Consider the following 23,262-nt stretch of genomic DNA (forward strand, 5'->3'; position numbering starts at 1 on the left):
CTGCTTGAATCCAGCTCATGCCATACATAGATATGGGTTTTTAGGGCCTAATTAACACGTAAAGTTTCCAACTTTACGTGTAAATAAACACCCATGAGGGTTTTAGGGCTCAAAATGCACCAAAAGAGTATATCTAGGGCTTTCATGCAATATGGCTCCATAAAGGCAGTAGATCCAAGCTCCTGGAGCTCAATCATGCCTAGATCTAGAGGCTAAACAACTTATTACCAACCCTAATACACAAACAAGCTTGAGTAAAGGCTCAAGAAGGACTTTCATGGAGCTACAAGGGACAATAAGCATGAAAACAAAGGGAAACTGAGTTATACCTCAAGGAAATCACTGAGATAGCCCAAATATGTCCGACCTCCTTCTTCTCTTCTTGATCTATTCTCCTTCCCACTCCAAATCTTCAAGAAAACACACAAAAATGCTTCAAACTCACAAGGAACAAGGCTTGAACGAAGTATAGAGCTCTAGAGGTGAAGGGGGCGAGCTTGGGGGCAAATAAGAGGGTTTAAATAGGGTGCAAACCCTTGAAATTTAGGGTTTCATCAGACAGCTGGGACTCGCCGAGTCGCCAGCTTAAACGTGCTCCCAAACCCGTCTCTACTCGGCGAGTCGGGCCTACAACTTGCCGAGTCCAAGGCTAAAAATGAAAATACATAGATAGGTTTTACGTACCAGGAACCAGGTGCTACAACAAGATTACTTGTATTACCCCCCTAAAACATATAAAAATCATTATTATCAAAAATAATAATACATTACACAAAAATTAGGTTGATTCGTACATTCTTTCCCTTAAAAGTTGGATGTTTAGGCCGGGTATAAAATTTGTCGCATTTGGTGACCAATTCACCAAAAGTCCATATTTGTAGCCTTCATTATGAAATTTTCATGTAGTATAAGCTTTATGAATTCCACTACATCGTGTTATGAATATTATTTATACCAAAATAATATGTAATTGAATTATTAAATTTTTACTGTACCAACCCTAATTAGGGTTTATGTTAAATAATTTCCAATTGGAGAGGTACTTTGTATTTTTACTTCTCAAGAGTACATTCGTATCATTAGGGAATTTCACATTTCTCCTAAAATTATAATACAAGTTAAGATGACCCAGTTGACTTTTGTTGACTTTGTTGGACAAAAATTGACGGCCCTCACAAAATAAGCTGGAAAGACAACAAAAAAAAAAGTCAATTATATGGGTGGTGTCCAGTTAGAAAGATTTAAAGAACCTAAATTTTGAAGAAAAATGGAAAATTAGGCACTTAGGCAAAGATGAAAAACCACCATGGTTCCAAAACTTCAATCTTATGGGCAAATTCATCAATCAAACCAAAAGCCAAATACAATACTTGAATACTTCCAATAATATACCCACACAACAAGAAAGAAGCAACACATAGAGCAAGACTTGAATATTCCAATCACAAGAAATTAAAGCAAATTTGTCGCATTTGGTGACGAATTCATCATTATCGTCTTCATATGCATCTCTATAACTTTTTAAAGGTGTCATGATCACAATTGATTTTTTAGTATCCTCTTGGTCTTTCACATACAATACATATCATCCTTGTAAGGTTAATATGAACATAGTATCCTTATGATGTAATGTATCAAGTTCTACTAAGGTGTAGTAAAGATGATCTTATTTAAGTCCTTTTTTTATGAACCAAATCATACTTGAACATAAGAATGTTTCTTGTATGATAATCTAGAACTCATATATCTTGTAGAAAAACCATAATAAAAGGTCTTGTCACATGATACAATTTCTTTATATATGTGCTTGTTAGTCGCCTCTATGTAGACCCCGCCCGTTTGGTTAACTATACATTCATGAGATTTTGTATGAAATAGGTATTCATTGATGTGATATACAACATATTTCATAATGATGTTTTGGGGGCATGAGAACCCTACCATAAATCCTCTGAGACACTATGTCTCTTAATTTCAATCTTTCACTCAACATAAATATCATTAAAAGAATAAGCAGTAAGTTGAAAGGAAAATGTAAAATCAAAAATTCCAAAATAGTCCCTATGAAAAAAATCACCAAATGTAAACATATGGGTTTGGTTTACCAGTTATTTTTTTGTTCAAGCCAATGAAGAATGAAAGGGAAAATTTTGCCAATTTCTCAAAACAAAAATTAACTTACATCTTTTTTTATCGTGTCTTTTAACCACTGACCAAGCAATTAACTGTGCTCTTTCACCAGCCATGCTTTTCTTCTATCATGATATTTATTTTTCAGAACTACCATGTGTCGCCTATACGTATATTGATGAACTAAGTTAGCATATGTTTCTTTTTTAATTAATAAATGAACTATATTGGATAAACACTTAATATGGATAGTTGAATATGGTTGTTTCCTTTTATCCTAATGTGGACAAAATGAGTAAATGCGTTAAGCCAAAAGTCTTGGCTTAATGTTGTAACACCCCAACACACTTATGTATATATACATCATTATGTTATGTACAATAGTTGTCTGTATTATGAGCTTAATGTATTATACAGTTATCTAGTCTAAGTGTTTAATTAATGTACTTTTACAGTTATCTAGAGTAAGCGTTTGTTAGAATAATGTATTAATGAATAAAAACATTAATCTACATCGATATATAAAATAATGGATAACTAATCAACTAAATAATGAACATATAAATACTACTTATCGGTTATATGGTTCTACTTAAGGTGTATTTTAGTATAAAGAAATTTGCTTTATTGAAGAGTTATAGACAAACTTGAGCCGCATAATCAGTGGATAGTGGTACTCCATCATTATCAATTTTGTGATGATTTTCCCGTTAAATACCAACAATCTGCATGGTTTTATGGAATTCACTTAACAACTGTATTGTCTTTTCTGCAACATTATGTATAGCAATGCATCATTCTAGTTTATCTTGTTTCGAACATGTACTTTTATAACCTCCATCCATGTTTCAAATGGATACATCAATCGGAAGCATATTGTACCAAATAATTGTACTTCCCTAGTAAAGTGAATGGTTAAATGAACCATAATATTAAAAAATGAAGTTGGAAAGTGTCTTTAGCAAGCACAATGTGACACAAATCTACTTTAAATTGATTGAGCTTTACCACTCTGATTTCTTTTCAAGAAAAATGATTGAAAAAACAAGAATATGATAATAGCATCTCTTATGGATTTTTGCATAAGCGATCTATTGCAATTGGAAAAAACATGTCCTTTTCATATACAGTTAATGTGCAACTTGTTGCAGGCTGCATCTTGCCACCTTGTATTGTTTCTGGTACCAAGTCTAATTTTAACCCCAAGCTTTCGAGACCCATGAAAGCATTCAATCTGTATTTGGTCTTTCTAGGCACTTTTAGCAATCTACTGATAAGACTCTCACCCATTTTCTTGTAACATCCCAAGTTAGAAACAAGAGTTCAGGGGGTAAAGTGTAAGTTTGGAAAAGAGGAACTCGGCAAGTGGGAACTGCAACTCGTTGAGTCTAAGCGTGTGCCGGGCACATGTTAAGTGACCAAACTCGCCGAGTCGGAGGCTGGACTCGACGAGTCCGTGCTGGAATGAGAAACCCTAATTTCTAGGGTTTGCACCCTATATAAGGAACCTTAAGCCCCAACCCAGCCTCTTTAGCACTCCCTTTGACGTCCAGAAGCTTTCCCCATCGATTTCAAACCCTAAATTGAGAGTGAGAAGGATTTAAGTGTGTTTTGGAGCTTGGAAAAGAAGGATACTTGAAGCAAGAGTTGGTGGGATCATTGAGGAGCGAAGTGGATCTGATTTCCTTGCTTGTTAGCATCAGATTGAAGGTAAAAAGTTGTTGCCTTGACTTTGTTGTGCTTAGATTGTTCATAGATGAAGTTTTAGGGCCAAATTGTCATATATGAGTTTCTTTCCGAGTATTGGGTTCAGATTTGAGGTTGCTACTACAGATCTAGAGTGGTCTTGACTCATGAATCTGGAAATTGATAGCTTTGGGGCTTGATTGAGAGTGTCCTTGCCTTAAACATTCATTTTTAGCTTGTTGAGCCTTGCATGCACGTAAAGTTGGAAACTTTACGTGTGAATCTGACCCTAGGAGTCCATATCTATGTATTAGAAGCAATGGAATGGCCTGTGATCGTTTGAATGAAGATGTCACGAATGGACTCGACGAGTCTAGGAGATGACTCGATAAGTCGGGCTATGGATCAGACTTTGAGTCGCGTAGTAACTTGGCGAGTCGCATGAGTGACTCGGCGAGGAGTATGATGATAAGCTTGGACTCGGCAGGTTGGAAGAACAATTCAGCGAGTCTGTTGAAGATTGACTTGGACTCGGCGAGTCTGGTCGTGAAGTCCTAACCTTATCTGGTTGAGCTGTGAATCGTTGAGTCGAGGGATGACTTGGTGAGTTGAGCAGGAAGGGACTCAGAGCTTGTTGAACTCGACGAGTCTTAGGGCGACTCGGCGAGTTGAGTCGTGGCTTGGGGAGTTCTGAGCATAGGAACTCGATGAGTCAATGGGTTGACTCGACGAGTAGGGTCAACTAGGAAGGTTGACTTTGACTGAGGACTTTGACTTGGACCATGGGTTGACTAGTTGTCTTCCAGGGGTATTTTGGTAATTATTGGTGTTTATTGGTTTTGGTTATTTGGTAATGATCAATGGTGGAGTTCGTGCTGGTGGTTGAAGCAGCGTGGTCTTATTTCTTCAAGTCGGCAGTTGCAGGTGAGTTATCCTCACTATATCGACAAGGTCTAAGGCACCAAGGCTGGCCCTTTATCAGATGAGAATCCAGGTAGTTGTTTGTTATGTTATTGCTTTGCTATGTATGCATCCTGGTATTTAGGATGGTATATGTTAGAGACATGGTTAAGGTCGGTATCCTGGTATATAGGATGATGCTATGTTACTGACCAGTTAAGTCGATATCTTGGTTAGGATGTTGCTATGTTATGTGATCTGCTAGATCGGTTGATTAATTGTGAATTGCTATATGATTATATATTTATGTGCACATGGTTGTTGGACTGGGGTTGGGTTGAGGCGGGTCCTGCTTTGTGCTGTAGGCCAACATACCCAAGGCGGACCGGTTAGACCGAAGGCCTGACGAGCGGTCCGGATAGGCTGAAGGCCCCAAGAGGGCAGACCAGACGTGTCGAGGCTCGGAGAGTGGACCAGACAGACTGAAGGCCCAGTGCGGGCGGACCAGTCATACTGTAGACTCAGAGAGTGGACCAGGTGGACTGAAGGCCTCGTGCGGGCGGACCATTCACACTGTAGACTCGGAGAGAGACTGGACCGGGTGGACTGAAGGCCTGGTGCAAGCGGACCAGTCACACTGTAGACTCGATATGCATGGCTGTTCTGTTTATGATATGATATGTTATGTGTATGGTATTGTGGTTGGTATTTTGGGGTTAACTCACTAAGCTTTCGGGCTTACAGTTTCAATGTATTGTTTCAGGTACTTCAGGAGACCGTGGCAAGGCGAAGGCGTAATCGTACCGCTCCTCAGTTTTATGTTGATGTTTCTGGGATACTCTCTTAATAAATGAACTAAAAACCTTTTTGTAATAACTTAATGAATATGGGTTGTTTTTGAAAAGTTTAAATTGGTTGTAAATTTTTGGATGTTACATCTCTTTTCAATTTACATGATATCCAAATATTTTTAGACAGATTTAAACCGCAAATACTTAAGGTGTCGATACCAAATGTTGCATTCCTTCCAATAATGTTTTTCATCGACTCCACCTAAAGGCAGACAATCTTTTGTTGAAATTTCCTTTTTCCTCTTAAACTTCCCAAATCTTCGTTCAAAGTTGAAGTAGCATTTCCCTATTGAACATCCTTTTCATAAAAGAAAAAAACATTTCAACAATCAACAGGAGAACGATTTTAAGCCACAACCATCATCAGGTGAAGATATTTATGACTATCTGATGGGATTTGAGAGTACATGGGGTAAGAAGATAAAGTCAAAGAATATAGAATTAGGGGTGCAAACGAGCCAAGCTACTCGCGAGCTACTCGGGATCGGCTCATTAAAAGCTCGACTCGAAACCGGTTTTAAACGAGCCCGAGCCGAGCTCGAGCTTAATATTAATCTCGTTTATTAAATGAGCTCAAGCTCGAGCCTATGTCACTAAGCTCGATTAGGCTCACGAGCCTAAACGAGCCTTTATATAATATAATTTATTATTATTTTCGTATATTAAAATAAAAACATATTTAGGAAATTATGGATTTCGGGTATTAGTAAACGAGCTTCTTAACGAGCTTGAGTCGAGCTTAAGCTTATTTTGGCACATCAAACGACAAACGAGTCGAGCCCGAGCCCGAGCCGAGCTTGTATAATTCTTTACGAGCCCGAGCCGAGCTCAGTAAAAGAAAGCTCAAATCAAGCCGAGCTCGAGCTCGAGCCTTGTATAACTTAAACAAGCTCGATCCGAGCCTGACCAGGCTCGGGCTCGACTCGGCTCATTTGCACCCCTGTTCGTCGTCAGTTAGATCTCATGCATATAGAAAAAATGTGACCGAGAGTGTTTATGGGACAGCGTTTAATTTGCCTCACAAGACGAAGGATGGATTAAAAGCACGACATGATTGTGAAGCTTTGGGCATTAAGCCTAAATTACAAAGTCAACCAAAAGGGGATCGACATTGGCTTGCACCTGCATGCTACACATTGAATTCTACAGAGAAACATCTGCTTTATTATACCTTGTCTAACATAAAAGTGCCTCATGGGTGTTTCTCTAATTTCTAGAATCTCGTGTCGGATGATGTTTCAAAGATGAGTGGTCTGAAGTCTGATGATTGTCATGTACTAACGCAGCAACTTTTCTCTTTTGCAATCAAAGGGTTGTTAGATTTGAAAGCGCGGAGAACAATCCTAATTTTGTGTCATTTTTTCAATGAGTTGTGTAGTAAATATGTTAATGTTAGTAAGCTAGGCAAATTGCAAAGTGACATCGTATTAACATTATGTTTGTTAGAGAAGTACTTTCCTCCTTTATTTTTCGATGTCATGATTCATTTGATGGTTCATTTAGTTAGAGAGGTGAGGTTGTGTGGCCCAATTCATTTTAGGTGGATGTATCCATTTAAGAGATATGTGAAAACACTTAAAGGGTATGTAAGAAATCATCATCAACCCGAAGGTTTCATTGTAGAGTGTTATGTGGCAGAGGAGGCCTTAGAATTTTGTTCAGATTACATAAAAACATGAAATCAATTAGCAATCCTAATGAACGTGTTGATGAAAGAATCCACAGCAGCAAACCTTTATCAAAGGCTACAATCGATGTTGTTGATGCTAAGTTACTTGATCAAGCTCATCTTTATGTATTATAAAACACTGTTGTTTTGGAGTCGTTTATAGAGTAACTTCTAATACGCTCCAGGAAACATATGTTAGAATTGAAGGATCTCAACCCCCGTGACTCTCGCAAGAGTACATGGTTGCAAAAGCAATATAGTTGGACATTTATTAGTTGGTTTAAGAAAGAGGTTTATTTTCAAAAAATGTTTTGTTAGAATTACAATATTTTTAATTATTTTGTTTGAATTACATTAATTAGATATTTTTCTAATAGGTTCAAAAACTTTTGGCTAGCGGGGAAGATATTTGCGTCAATGTTCGTTGGCTGGCCAAAGGGCCTAATTTTGCTGTTAGTAAATATAACGGTTTTGCCATAAATGAGTATCATTTTCATACAACATCTAGAGACGAGTCTAGAACAACTCAATGCAATGGAGTATATTTAGTTGCATATACTATGCAGATTGCTAGTGTAAAAGAATCCAATTCTGTGTATGGTGCTGTTACTTACTTCGATCGTATAAATGATACATGGGAACTTGATTATCGCATGTTTACTATTCATGTATTCATGTGTGATTTGGTTGATAGTCGTGGAGTGAAAAAGGATAATTTAGGATTCATAGTAGTTAACTTTGATAGGCTTGGTCAGAAGTCTGAACCCTTCGTATTAGCTAGTCTAGCCAAACAAGTTTTTTGTGTTCAAGATCAACAAGATGAGAATTTGCATGTTGTTGGATTCACACCACATAAGATGTACTATGTTGGAACTTGAAGCTACTTTTGATTTAACACAAGTCTCCACTTTATTAGACCTTGAAGATGATTTTTTGTGTACACGTTCGGATGGTAAGGACATATTAGTTTAAATATTTTTTTGTAGAATAATAAAGTTTTTGGTTTGTTTTTATTTTTGATCTTGAATGTGATTAATTTTTTACCAACTGCAACAAATAACAATGTACTTAATTTTATTTAAATCTTGTTGAAACAAGTTGTTTTTTATGACATGGAATCAGATTCTGCTTTTGATCATGATGAGGACTCCAAACAAAGAGGTCCGAAAAACAAAAGTAAAAGCTAAGTTCACAAAACTTGTAATAACTTACAATACAAAAGGTGTCCTGGTTGGAAAGGAAGCCACAAAACTATCTACTTTTCAGGGTTTGGTTGCAGGAACAATGGTTCCCATAACTTATGAGTCTTGGTTGGAAGTTAGTAACGAAGCAAGGGAAGATTTATGGCAATATGTTTTGGTAAGTCTAACATCTGATCTTAACTTCAAGTTATCTTTTTTTTATTTGTTGAAAATAATACAGTTTGTTTTATCTTTCAGGAAAAATTTGTAGTTGACCCAAAGAGCGGGATGCAAACTCTCCAATCGATTGGGAAGAAGTGGAGAAACTTCAAACATTATCTATATGCCAAGTACATTAAGAACCGAAGTAAACACCCTAAGGCGAATCTACTCAAACCTCTGGCAGATGATCCGTTATAAAGAAAGAAGACTGGAAAGTTTTTATATCTCATAGAGTTAAAAAAAAGTGGAAGGTTCATTAAACTTTTCATATATGCATTTGTTCAATGAAATTTTTTTATCCCAAAAAGTTACAATTTTAATGTTTCTAATGCAGGACAAAAGTATGAAAGCTAAAAAAGTTCGTGCACATCATAAATACAATCATCATTTGAGCAGAAAAGGATATGATGGACTCATTAATGAGATTGTATGAATCTCACCAACTATTGATTATTTTACTTGTATATATTTATGTTAATTGACTTTGTTATTCTTGATAATTTAGATGCAAGAAACTGGTAAAACGGAAGAGGAGATTGATAGGACAATGTTGTGGAAAAAAGCAAGAGAATTGAAGACAGGAGGATACAAATTAGATGTCAAGATAATTGTTGATAGAATTGTATGTTTAATTGAATCTCAAATAACATGAATCTGTCCACAAATTCACACATAATTTGTCCCATTTTTTTCTAACATTTGTCCCATTATTTTTTACAGGATGAGCTGCAAAAATCGAGAAGTTTTTGAGAGGTTACATGTGGAACACATGATGTGCTTACAGAGGCCTTGGGTAGCTAGGAACAATGTTGGTGTGTACGAGGGATGGGTAAATTTATAATGCCACAACAATACTTTTATTTACCCAAGAATGTTAAGCCTTACTTAGAGATTGAGAACGAGAGGTTGGATAAACAAATCAACAAACTTGAAGATGACTTAGAGAAACTAAAAAGAGGTGTAATTAATGTTTCTGAAGCTGCAAGTTGCCAAGTAGGGGGTGTCATTGAAGATGTTGAAAAAGAACCACCAGAAGAATCACTTGTAAGTCCACTTATGAAAAAAAATTTAAGTACTTTCTTTTTCAACAAACTAACATACTATATTTTGGTAGGATAATTCATGTCTTCTTGCGGTTGACTTTACCACAAATGTAGTCGCTAAAGGAACCATAGTGAAGTATAGTGCCTCGGGTATTATGAAAAATATTATCATTATTACTATTTATATATTTTCATTTTTTAGAAAATTGGATCTTAATTATTTTTTGATGTTTATGTAATAGATGAAAACATCCAAGTTATGATGGAAACAATTCTACAAGGAGATGCTTTACTACCCATGACACTTGAAGAGGAGTTCATTGTGATGGTCAAAGATGCACTTGGATACATACTAAGTTGGCCAAGACACTTAGTTATTCGATGCTCTGACCTGGTAATACTGTTTGCCTTGTTTATGTTCTGTTGATTTGTTTCTGTTTTGTTAATCTTGAGTTATCATCTTCTAGCTTCACCCATGTCAAAGTCAAGTATATGAGTTGTCTGACCACAATCCATTGACTTCCTTTACCCATGTCAAATTCAGCTATATGAACTGAGTCAACATGGTTTGGAACAGCTTCAAGGATTGTTGAATCTGCTGTGAAATTAGCAAACCTTCCATAAGGAAAAATCTCATAGAATCCTCTAAATGTTGTCTTGAGGTTTCTAATAGATTCTTTTTTCTATAAGGGGCTGACTTTTTTCAATTATACATTTCTGAATCACTTCATCCATATCTCTCTGTTATGATGATTGTGCTCCTTTATACATTTTTAAATGTTACCTTACCTCTCCTATAGATCATCATCATCTGATACTACAGATTCGCCTTTAAAATAGACAAATTTTACATAGATTTAATGCTATTTGCACTCTCAACACACCTAATTGAAATTATATACCAAAAAATACCCTTCGTTTTCGTAATTTTTATGATATTTGAGTTTTCATAATTTCATATTTAATGCTCCTATTTTCTGTTTCAGTTCACACCACATGCAACAAACATGCTTATGTTTCCTGCTTCTTGTTTCATTATGTTTTTTATAGTCTTTGTAAGGAAAAGTGGTGGCAAAACATTTGGAAAAACATGCAACACCAGTGAAAAAAGATGCAACACCGGTGAAAGAAGATGCAACACCTTTAAAAGAAGAAATATGAAGTAATAAGAAAGAAAATGGGACATGAAAAATGGTTGATAAGGAAGAAAGGAATGGAACACAAAAGAACAGTAAAAAGAAGGAAAATGGAATGTGACCATGCAAAGAAGGTGGACCCGAGCACAGATGAAGACAAGAATAAGAATTGACAAGAGTAGTATTTTGAAAATGACTGCAATGATGGCTGATGGACAAGTTACAAAGTATGATTGTATAAAAGTGCAGAGTGAGAACGATATTTTTTGGTGTGATAGTTACACGTACTTAAGTTGGGATGATTTTGAAGCAGTTCCTACAATGGATGAGCTGGTTGGTGCTTCCATTGTGTCTTATATGATGTAAGTGCAAGAAATTTAATTTAAATAATTGTTCTGGATCCAAAATTTGTTTAATGAATTTAGTGTTTGTATGATAATAGGGTGTTGTTTAACAAAATCAAGTATGGCCCACTAGAAAGAGATCATGGAATTTGCTTTGTGAACCCGACTGTAATCTTGACAAGTACGCGTAAAGGGAAATATAAGAATATTGATGATGCAAGTAGAGGTGTTGCAAATCGGTTGTCTACTAGAAAGGGAAATGACATCATCCTATTGCCCTACAATCCCGGGATTGATTTTACCATTTTATTTTGAAAATGACTACAATTATGTTATTTGACTTAATTTCATTTGTGGTTTTTGTAGAAGGCATTGGGTGTTAGGTGCACTAGACATGAAATCAGATACTTGCTATTATCTTGATTCCTTAAGTTCTGACAATTTCAATATGCAATTGAAGCAAATTGTTGATTCGTAAGTAATATAAATTATCAAAACACTTGATGTGAATACAATAAATACCTATTTGTTAATGTTTTTTATAGGACAATGGTTTTGTACGCTACACAAAGTGGATAAAATAAGAGGGTTAAACTAAATTAGGTCAATGTTACGGTCATCACTTATTCCTTATTGAAATTGTAGCTTTAACTTTATTTTTGGATCAATTGTGATGATCATTTATATATAATTGTGTAGTGTCCAGTTTAGCCCGGATCTACTGAATGTCGCTACTACATGTTAAAGTTAATGAAGGAGATAGTTGAGGAAGGAATTGAAGTGTTGGTCAAAGACAATGTAAGGATATATCATTCGACTTTCAGTACTATAATAATTTAATAAGAAAGAAACTGAAAATGAATCATTTTATGGCATCCTAATCTCACAATTATAATTGAAATATTAGGTTACATGTAAAAATAACAACGTGCTTTCATTCATTTGAAAGTACAATGTTGTATTAAGAAAGAAGAATTTACATTTTATGTTTATTTTTTAAATATAGCAACTTATTGTTAAAAGATATGTTAATATGCATTTTTTTTATAATAGAAACCATGCAAATTTTTTCTCAGTTCGGGTGTGGCACAGTTGAGTACACAGATGATGATATCGATGACATACGTGAAGAATGGTCGGAGTATGTTACAGACTTCATTTACTAGTGATATTTTGTATCCGCAAAACCATATTTTTGTTAACATTGAAATGTTAGGTATGGTCTTTTGACATGTGTTCTACATGTTTTTTGTTAACTTTGTGAAATGTTACATAGCATCCTCGTTTGACATGTAGTGTTGTTTTACATGTAATGTTAGGTAACTTGACATGTAATGTTAGGTAACTTGTTTGACAATTAGATGATGTTGAATGTTTTGGTATATATTTGTTTTTTTATTATGTGTATTCACGTTGTAAATGCGTATCGTAAATGCACGTCGTAAATGTGTATCGTCACTCGTAGTTGAAGTTTATGACACACAAATGTGTGACATCTTCATTTATGATAGGGGCTTCCTTGATACGTATTGTGTGTCATAAACGCACATCATAAGGTTACAACACGCATATGCGTGTCGTCTTCCTTTATGACAGAGGCTTCCTTGATACACATTGCATGTCATAAACACGCGTTGTAAGGTTACGACACGCACGTGCGTGTTTTCTTACTTTATGATAGGGGCTTCCTTGATACACATTGCATGTCATAAAGGAACATCGTAAATGCGTGTCATAAATACGCGTCGTAAATAGACAACATGCAAATGCATGTTGTCTTTCATTATGACAGGGCCTTCCTGGACACGCATTTGTATGTCGTCTGAGCATTTTACGACACGCGTTGTGCGTCGTATAAGGGTGTTTTTGTAGTAATGATTTGTTGGATTAGATGTCTAAGTCCATAACTATTATTGGTATATACTTGACTCGAGAGTAGCATGGTCCATTTGGGTTGCATATTATCAGGACAATTTGTTAGGATAGACTCTTGAGAGAAGGTTATATATGATTTATAAATATATTATAAGTTCTAATATATTAATATGAAATAATATGTTTTAATTAGTATTGATCAAGAATTAATTTGGAATTAATTTAGTGATAAAAGGAGACTAATTAAATTTATGATGACTAATTATTGTAACTAGTTATATTTATATGTGTTGGGCTTATGATCCATGTTGGACCAAGTTTATGTATGGATACATAAAGAGTTGGGCCACATGAACCATGGATCATAACACCCATGAGTATGGATTTGGGTTATACCCATGACCCTTGAAATACCACATATAAATACATACTCCATTGCCTAAAACCGCCACTTCTAAGCTATGGATGTTCTTGTAGTTCATATGGATGGTTTTTAGTGTATGAAGATTCTCTCTCAAATGTCTACCTTTGTCCATGATGTGTTGTGACTTCATTTGAGGCTTCTACACTATTGGGGCTAAGCTCTTAAGGCCAAATACATCAAGACTTCAAGCTACATAAAAGGTATGTTACCCTAACTAGTATCTTATATGGTTTATGTCAAATTTATGCTAGTTTTAGGTTTGATTCCTTGGAAACCATTTGCATGTATAATTTGTGAAACCATAGATCCAAGGTATTTAGGGTTGTATGTGCACCATAGGATGTTGTAGTATACTAAACCTAACAGTGGTATCAGAACCTAGGTTGTTTTCAATTATACTTGATGCAAATTGCTGAAAAAAAATCGAATTTTTGGCTGTTTGGACAGTGGACTCGCCAAGTCCACTAACAAACTCGTCGAGTAGCATTCATTTTGCCTTGGGCTCACCGAGTCCATTGGTGGACTCGCTGAGTCGAAGTACAAATATGACCAACTCACCGAGTCAGTTCATGTACTCAACGAGTTGGTGCTCCAAAGTGCAGTTTTTCGACTTTTAAGCCTGGAATTGGACTGGGAACATTACCCTAAGATGTTTTTGAACTTATAAACCTGTTTTTTGATGTGGTGATGTTCATGCTAATCCAATTGAAAGGATAATTGTCAAAAGTTTCATGTTTTGTATTAGTTTAATGGTTAGGCTAATTACATGAAAATTGTTTGATTTGAATTGTCTTCTTCATATGAGTTTAATCTAGATCATAGTTTTCTCTTGACATGCTTGTTAGTTGAATTGATGATCTTGGTGTTTTTTAATGGATTCCATAACTTGTCCTCAAGTTATGGAAAACCAAAAGTTTTTTGTGTTAAATCTTCACTAAAGCCATAGGTTACACAACTTGAAGAGTCTTTTTTTCCTCATAAGTAGTTTTATGAACTCCATAACTTGTCCTCAAGTTATGGATGTTCAAGAGTCTCTTCATTAAAGGTTTTAAATCCTACATTAAACTCATATGTTATGGATATGAAAAGTTTTTGAATTGTTCAAAACATGCCCTCAAGTTTTGGAAATTGTAAAGTCCCCCCCCCATGAATACTTTAATTCCAAGTTAAAACCTTATAATTTTAAAAGTTTAAAATTCAACCCTTATACTATCATAATATTATAGGTTATATATATATATATATATATATATATATATATATATATATATATATAAGAGCAAGTCAGTCTTACCGTTAGTAGGCCTCATTCACAAAGTCGGTCTATAAGACGGGTATAAGGTTACCGCCTATAAAATGGCACTTTAATGGATGTCCACTCTCATCCACCGCTTCCTTTGTTGGGGTACAAAGTTTTTCATGTATGACTTTTTAAATGGTTTGACTTTTGTAGACTCACTTGCATGTGGTACATTAGCCTTGTGACATGAGATAGAGAGTGTGAGAGAGACATGTAAACACCTCTATATAAGGTGGGTTCATACCACTTATGGAGGTGTGAATGAGATGTGTAAAAGTTGAGTGTGCAAGTGTGTGTTATTTATGTAGACTAGATCTAGATCCCTTTTTGTAACACCATACATATTCGAATACATATCTTAAAAACCAAAATCACCATGTTCATTTTGTGTTCTTAATTCCACAAGCCAAACCAATGTTCATAATTCACATCAATTGGTATCAGAGCGGGTCTTCGAAGATCAACATGATTTTTTGAAGAACGATTCTCGATTTGGAAAAATTTGTCACAATTGGAGCATTTTTGGTAAGTCTCTCTCTATGATCTTTCTAAATCTCGTTGATTCGTGCATTGCGTTCTTGAATTTTTGATCATTTTGACTCATTGGACCAATTTTTGTTTGAAAAACCCGTTTGTTATGATCCAATAACTTTTTCTTTGATCAAACCCGATCTAATCTCTTGTTCATTTGTTTGATTCGATTTTAAATTGTCAATGGTTCATTTTAATTCAGATATATTCCAAAAATGGTTGTGATTCATTTCTTTTTGATTTAGACCATATATTAATATATTACTGTTCGTAATTCGTTATTCAAAGCCCAATGAAATGATCTTACTGTTCATCGGATAATAAGAGCCCAAAACTTCTTTTGATCCAATGTCTGAAAACACTGAGCCCACTACATTTCATAAATCGTTCAATTTTAAGTCGCTGTTCATCGTTTTTTTTTTCTCATACGCACTCAATGGTTATAAAATGTTCCTGACCCACGATTTCTTCATCCTTTGCGTATACCTTCATTTTCGTTTCTTCATATCTAAAATTCGATTGGCTTTTATTGTTGAGTTAGACTTGTAAATCGATTTTATACTATGTCTTCAATCTTAAAATCGATTTTGTTCAAGTCTTAGTCTATAAATCGAAAATTGAGTTATTGATTTCGATGAACTTGACGAAGAACTCTTGAAAGAGGTTTAGAACAGTTTTTTAAACACGTTTTGATCTGGAATTTGGTGATGGAATCTTCAATTTCGTGTTTATTAGTCTTTGATTTTGAAAACTCAAATCTAGAAAAAGTCAAACTCTACTTCTATGGGTTGATTCTTTGAATTGGAAGTAGAAATTGTTTGATAGAAATTGAATACAAGATATGGATGTTGAAATCAAGTCTAATTTGGGATTTAATTTTTGAACTGAACGGGAGTGTGTTCATGATGACGAACACTGTGCTCATTCCTGTTTTCTTCTTGAACGAATTTTGAGTATTGAATGGGTATGAATGTTGGTTCGAAATTGAATGGTTGTTCAAAATTGTTGGTTTGAAAAAGCAAATGGTTCTTAATGATGAAATCGGTAACTATTAAAGATTTCAATGTTTCATTAGCGAATGGTTGATTTTTGTCTTAGTATTGATATTTCGAAGGTCTGATGGGTCGATGCTGAACAAGAAATTGTTTTGAATGGTACCAGAATCAAACTCTGATGGTTTGAAATTGAGTTTTGATTTCGAAGGTTTTGTGAAATTCGTTATGTGTTCTTTATTTGGATTTTGTCAACTGAGTTGATTTTGATGTCGATGGCTGCATCCGGGAAAACGAAGTAAACAATTGAAGAAATTCGATGGTTAATGGGTTGGGGGAAATAACGAAACGAAGGTTTTGACTTTTGCGGTTCCAGGACTAACGAAATTTTTTTGGTGTCGACTTCTTGGATGGAATTAACGAAAGTTTTGTTTCACTGGGATTAATGAATGGTGCTGTGAGATTTCGTTACCTAATTAGCGAAGTGAAGTGAAGATGAAGTTTCGTTATATGCATTTAATTTCGTTAGATAGGGGAAGAAAATAATCATTTTTGATTTTGGTCCCTGCATTTTTAACGAAGTGGCACAAATGGTCCAATTTCGACAGTTGGGTAATTTTTGACAGTTTGCCACATTTTACACATTTCCACATTTGGAGTTACTTTCGAAGAATTTTCGTAAACAGTCCTTGAAATTTCGACAGTTAGGCACAACATAACCAACTTGGACATTTGGGGTGATTTTCGACATTTTGGGACAAAAAGCAGGAATTTTGAAATCAGTCATTGAAGTTTTGAAAGTTTGACAGTTTTTGCCCAATTTTGAAAAAGGATTGATTTAACTAAGAAATTGAGGAAAATGCATTTCAGGCCCCTGCAGTTAATGCAAATTAATGCTTTCTACCTAGCTTCGGAAAAGGGGAATAGTTTTGCATTTTTGGTTGTTTTGGGTGCACTAGGTCACTACAGAATTTTGAAATTGACAATTTCTACCAATTTTTGAGAAATTTTGTCAATGGCGGTCTGTAAACGAAGCTAAAAATTGAAGATTTTTTTGGATTTTTCGGATTGAAGCAAAAAGTTTATGTTACATGTTAAGGGGGAGTTTTGACACGAAAAATTCCGAATAGAGCACATTCTCTTTTCTTGAAGGTTTTATAATCAAATTTCGATTATAAAAAGGGGAAGAAATTTATATGGAAATTCAAACTTGAATTTTTCATATTATACGGATTTGAAGATCGAAGTGACCTTGAATTTTTTAAGTTTACGAAATGATGCGATTGGAGATTCGGAAGTGATTTCGGTTCGAATGGGTTTGGATTAATTGAAGATTTTTGGGGTGTGTTTTTATGATTAACTTTTGGGTGATTAGTTATAGTTTGGGAAGCTCGTGATCATTCGTTGATGGTCGGTTCGTATGGTCTCACATCCTAGAGCCTAAATTGAAGAATCATGGAAGAATTGAAGATTTGAAGTTCATTTCGACATGTGTCACCCTTGAGGCTCGGATCGCGTAGTTGCTTGATTTTGGAAGATTTAAAGTGGGTCATCCATTCCTAACTTTGAGGGGGAAAATGTTGGGGTACAAAGTTATCCATGTATGACTTTGTAAATGGTTTGACTTTTGTAGACCCACTTACATATAGTGCATTAGCCTTGTGACATGAGATAGAGAGTGAGAGAGAGACATGTAAACACCTCTATATAAGGTGGGTTCATACCACTTATGGAGGTGTGCTTGAGAGGTGTAAAAGGTGAGTGTGTAAGTGTGTGTTATTTATGTAGACTAGATCTAGATCCCCTTTTGTAACACCATACATATTCGAATACATATCTTAAACACCGAAATCACCATGTTCATTGTCACACCCCCGAACCGTCAGAACAGACGGCGAAAACGTCCGGGGGCGGGTGACGTCATGTGTAGTATCACAACAATCGTAACATAGCAATCAAAGTAAACATAACCATTACATTACAATATGAATATTTACATATATTTTGAAAACATAATTTGTATAAATCAAAAGTACCAAAAGATAAAGACGAGACTCCAAAAATGCTCCGTCTTCTCCAAAAGCTAGCAAAGGTACTTGTCTATCATTGTCTTGAGAATACAATCGGTTTTGAAAACGTATCAGCATAAAGCTGGTGAGTTGATAAGCATGTTTTTGTATTGAAAACTAGTCACTGAATTTGTATAAATGATTCCTTTTCATTATAAGTAAAATATCATTGGTATCGAAACCCTGGTCAATCACTAGTAAGTAAAATGTATTACGTTTAAAAGCCCTGGCTATATCCAGTAAGTGATGTGTGTTACGTTTGAAAACCTTGGTTACCACCAGTAAGTGAGGTAGTTTTATTACTTAAAATAAAACCAAAGGTTGTGTCCCTGGAATACCCTCCAATATAGTAAGTAGGTAGTCTTATTAATTAAAATAAAACTATTGAAGAAGGAAAATCCCGTAAACAAAAGTTAGTTGATACTATTGTGACTTCGTATAACCATGCAAATATGACTGATGACCTCCATGACGTTTCTTCAGGAGTCAGATGTTACAAAATTTGTCACCCCATGCATGCCTGCCTAACTGTAGCTAACAGTTCAGGTGTGGGATTGTCGGTCCCGAATAGATCTATTCAAAAATTTCACGCTCTCCCTCCAAGAGACTCTGGTTATACTAAAAGTAGAGCATTTACCAGTACCTTGAAAGAAACTATGAAGAAGGTCTCACAATCCTGTATTAACTAGTTTACGTCTTGTTCTGTGGTTCTCGTGTTCGAAATCGTTTGTATACGGTGTAGAGTATAAATAATTATACAAAAAATAATTATGTAGTATGATACACTTGTTATTTGTATGTAGAAATGGATAAACTAAGTCTATCATAGTTTATATGTTCGACTGTGTATGTGGTTTTAAATTTGTAAAACTGATAATGAATTTCCCAAACTATACTTATTATAGTTTGAATGATATGTTATGTTTGTGTACTGTTCTGAAAACTATGCAATTATGTTTAGAAAACATCCCTTATGCTCTGCATAATAGAAAAGGGAATAATTGTCTATATGTTTTATAAAACATGTTGGATCGTATCAATTGCATCAGTTTTTAACTTGTTGAAAGCATTTCTGTTTAGTTCACAAAAATCCTTTTGTGTTTGGCTTGCATCCCCCCTGAAAACGTTTATAAACCTTAAAAGCATAGGGGTATGAACTCACTGTTTGACGTAGGATTCGAGCTTAAAATCGGTGTGGACGCTGAGTGTCAACTGATGTTGCGTACACAAGTGGATCCTATTAACATATGGTAACACATATATGTATTAGATTAGGGTATTTCATTACTAAACATGACGGGAAACCACCCTGAGGATCTGGAAATGCTTGAATTAAGTGTCAGAACCATATATGATCGAATGGGGGACGTGTACGGCCACCCTTTGGGGGTGTACGGCCATGGGTGTACGGCCATACACTCATGATGGGGAGTGCTTTTGAGGTGTTTCCAAGGTCCTACAAGAATCCGAGGAGTGGTTCTAGGCCCCATACTTAGTGGTTTTGCGAGTTTAAGGCCAAATATTGACATCAAAGTGGGTGTACGACCCTGAGGATGTGTGTGCGACCGTACAAAGGGGCGTGCGACCGTACAAAGGGATGTGCGGCCGTACACTCTCCATGTTCATGCCCAATATGTCGATTTTGAGGTGCTTCAAGGCTAATACCAAGTCCAACTAGCAGATAGGGACAAACTCTCACTTTGGAGAGCCTTTTATGGTGTGTATGGCCACCTTATGAAGGTGTGCAACCGTACACCTTCAAAGGATGAAGAATATGATGAATTTAGGCTTAGATCAATAGGTCTTACAAGTATAACAAGCTAAATGATGGAATGCTCACGTTTTTGAAGCCTTTGGAGGGTCCTCAGATGAAGATTCTAGAGAGAGAAAGTAGTAGTGGGAAGCCAAATTAAGAAAAGAGTGAAAGAGCAGGGGTCTCCTCATATTTATAGGGCTAGTGACCCACCACCCCAGGTGTGCGGTTAAGGGGTGGGTGTGTGGCCGCACACCCATGTGTACAGCCGTACACTCCTCCGAAGAGGGTGTATGGCCCGGTTGTTGTACTATGACTTGGTATTACTCGACCTAGAACCCAAACTTTGATTGTACGAGGATTAGAATGCTTTATCAAACCGTTAAACGGTGTTAAATGGTGACGTAATCGAGTTTAATATTGATATAATTGACCAATCGTACACGTTAGAAGTTTCGGGTTGTCACATCATCCCTCCGATAGAGGCAATTTTGTCCCAAAATTCAAGAATAAAGACACAAATCATGGATTTAGAAAAAGATGGGGGTACTTCTGTTTCATTGAATCCTTGCGCTCCCAAGTGAATTCAGGACCCCGCTTGGCATTCCAGCAAACCTTCACTATCGGGATGCGACTTTGCTTTGTTCGTCTGACCTCCCGATCCATGATTTCGACTGGTTCTTCCATGAAGTTTAATTTCTCTTTGATTCAATCTCCTCGAGAGGGATCATAAGGGTCTGGTCGGATAAACACTTGTTAAGATTCGAGACGTGGAAGACGGGATGAATGTTACTAAGCTCTTTAGGTAAACGAAGTTTGCATGCTACGGGACCGATCCTAGCGAGGATCTCGAATGGTTGTATGTACCTCAGATTTAGCTTTCCATGCTTTCCAAAGTATATCATCCCTTTCCAGGGTGATACCTTCAGCATAACATGATGTCCTACAAGGAACTCCAAGGGTTTTCGTTGTTTATCGGCATAACTCTTTTGTCTGTCTCGTGAGGCTTTCAGTCGTTCTCGGATTTGTATGATTTTTTCTGTAGTTTCATGGATGATCTCTGGGCCTGTGAGAGTGCTGTTGGGGACTTGTCCCTTGGCTAGCTGCGTGTTGCCCACCCCAGCCTAACCTAGAGGGGATCTGCACTTACGGCCATAGAGGGCTTCAAAAGGCGCAACCTTGATGTTGGTATGGTAACTGTTGTTGTAGGAGAACTCAACCAAGGGCAAATGGGTGTCCCATTACTTACCGATGTCAATGACACATGCTCTCAGCATTTCTTCCAAGGTTTGGATGGTTCTATCACTCAGACCATCTGTCTGAGGATGGTAAGCTCTGCTCATATTCAACTTAGTTCCAAGAGCCTTTTGTAGTGACTGCCAAAACCTCGAAGTGAACTTGCTATCTCGATCGGAGATAATGGACACAGGCACACCGTGCAGTCAAACTATCTCTTGAATGTAGATTCGTGTGAGTCTCTCCATTTTGAAAGTCTCCTTGACTGGCAGGAAGTGAGCGAATTTTGTTAATCGGTCGGCTATTACCCAGATGGTATCGTACCCACTCGAAGATCTGGGTAATTTAGTGATGAAATCCATATTAATCCTCTCCCACTTCCACTCAGGTATTTTCAGTTGTTGAAGCAAACCTGAGGGCTCCTGATATTCGACCTTCACCTTGGTGCAAGTCAGACACTTGCCCATGAAGGTAGCGATCTCCGCTTTCATGTTTGGTCACCAATATAGATTCTTGAGATCAAGGTACATCTGATCCGACCCTGGGTGAACGGAGTATCTAGTCTTGTTAGCTTTGTTAATGACAACCTCTCTGTAACCACCGAACTTTGGGGTCTAGGTCCAGTTTATGAAATAATAGGCTCCGTCTCCATTGATCTCTAAATTTTTCTCCATTACTCTCAAGGCTTCATCCATCACATTCTCTGGTTTTAGGGCTTTCAGCTGAGCCTTTCTGATTTGTGCGGATAAGTGGGAATGGATAGTCATGGTTAGTGCTTTCACACTACGACCTGAGTACTCTTTCCAGCTGAGTGCATCTGCTACCACATTGGCCTTTCCAGGATGGTAACGTATCTCACACTCGTAATCACAGAGTAGCTCTACCCATCGCCGTTGTCTCATGTTCAACTCTTTCTGATCAAAGATATGTTGTGGACTCTTGTGATTGGTAAAGATGGTGCACTTGGTTCCGTAGAGGTAATGTCTCCATATCTTCAATGCGAAGACCACTGCTCCCAACTCCAGGTCATGACTTGTATAATTGACTTCGTGTGCTTTCAGCTGTCTCGAGGCATAAGAAATAACTTTTCCTTGCTGTTGAGCATACAACCTAAGCCCTGATTGGATGCATCACAGTAGACAACGAAGTCCTCCGTCCCTTCGGGCAGAAACATGATAGGTGCGCTGCATAGGGCTTGCTTCAATGTTTGGAACGCATTGTCTTGTTTTTCACTCCAACAAAAGGGTACGCTTTTCTGAGTCAGAGTGGTCAAGGGTTTGGCAATTCTGGAGAAATTTTGGATAAACATGCGATAATATCCAGCGAGGCCCAAGAATTGACGAATTTCTGTGGGTGTCTTGGGTGTCGACCAGTTCTCTATCGCTTTGATTTTGGAAGGGTCCAGGTGTATGCCTTCTTTGCTTACCACGTGACCTAGGAAAGTTACCTTTCGAATCCAGAATTCGCACTTGGAGAATTTCGCATATAGCTTCTCCATCCTTAGAGTTTCCATCATCAATCTCAAGTGTTGTCTGTGATCTTTCTCGATTCTAGAATAGACAAGTATATCGTTGATGAACATGATAACAACCTTGTCCAGGAAAGAACGGGACACCCGGTTCATCAGGTCCATGAACACCGTCGGTGCGTTGGTTAGACCGAAGGGCATTACTACGAACTCGTAGCGACCATATCGGGTCCGGAATGCTGTTTTAGGAACATCACTCTCGTAGACTCGTAGCTGATGGTACCCTGATCTCAGGTCTATTTTCGAGAAGTAGCTGGCTCCTTGAAGTTGGTTGAAGAGGTCTTCGATTCGAGGAAGAGGGTAACCATTTGTGACAGTGAGCTTGTTCAGTTCGCGGTAGTCGATGCACATTCGAAAATATCCATCTTTCTTTTTCACAAATAAAACCGGGG

The sequence above is a fragment of the Lactuca serriola genome, chromosome 8, assembly GCF_051521515.1.
Source record: "Lactuca serriola cultivar US96UC23 chromosome 8, Lser_US96UC23_V15, whole genome shotgun sequence".
In the NCBI taxonomy this organism is placed as follows: Eukaryota; Viridiplantae; Streptophyta; class Magnoliopsida; order Asterales; family Asteraceae; genus Lactuca; species Lactuca serriola.